This window comes from Crocuta crocuta, unplaced genomic scaffold, assembly GCF_008692635.1.
Source record: "Crocuta crocuta isolate KB4526 unplaced genomic scaffold, BGI_CrCroc_1.0 scaffold1797, whole genome shotgun sequence".
NCBI lineage: Eukaryota > Metazoa > Chordata > Mammalia > Carnivora > Hyaenidae > Crocuta > Crocuta crocuta.
In genome coordinates this window covers 21,066-21,847 of record NW_027529479.1, presented here as the reverse complement: position 1 = coordinate 21,847, position 782 = coordinate 21,066, and positions in this window count along the sequence as shown.

Sequence of the window (782 nt, the reverse complement as noted above, 5' to 3'; positions counted from 1 at the left end):
AACCCTCTTATATTGCTGGCGAGAATATATAATGCTAAAGCCACTTTGGGAAACAGTCTGGAAGAGCCTCAACAAGCTATAGCATGACTATCTGATCCAGTGGCTTTACTCCTAGAATATATAACTAGGAGAAATGAAAATATACATGCACACAGAAACATGTACATGGATATTCATAATAGCATTATACATAATTGACAAAACATAGAAACAACTCAAATGTTCACCAAGAAACAATGTAGTATATCAATGTAATATATAATTCAGACATAAAAAGAAATGAAGTAATGATAAATGCTACAACATCAATGAACCTGAAAACATTATCCTAAGTGAAAGAAGCCAGACACAAAGACCACATAATGTATGATTTCATTTTTATGAAATATCTGAAATAGGCAAGTCTATAGAGAAAGAAACTACATTAGTGGCTACTGGGGACAGGTGAGGAAGGAGTTGGGAATGGAAAGATTGTTAATTGGTACTTTGTTTTTTATTCGGGTGAAAATGTTCTGGAATTAGGTAGTGGTGGTAATCATACAACATTGTGAATACACTAAAAACCACTGAATTGGAAGTGGTTAAAATGGTAAAATTTATAATAATTTCATTTCAGTGCAAAAACTTTTAAAGGCTTTTATTAACATCACAATAGAAAAATTAAGTGCTACAATATTTCACTAACTACATATTTAGAGATATAAAAAATACAATTATTTTTGAAGAGAATTTTTATTAAGATTAACCCAATAAAATATTGTGGATACACATTTTATCAGAAC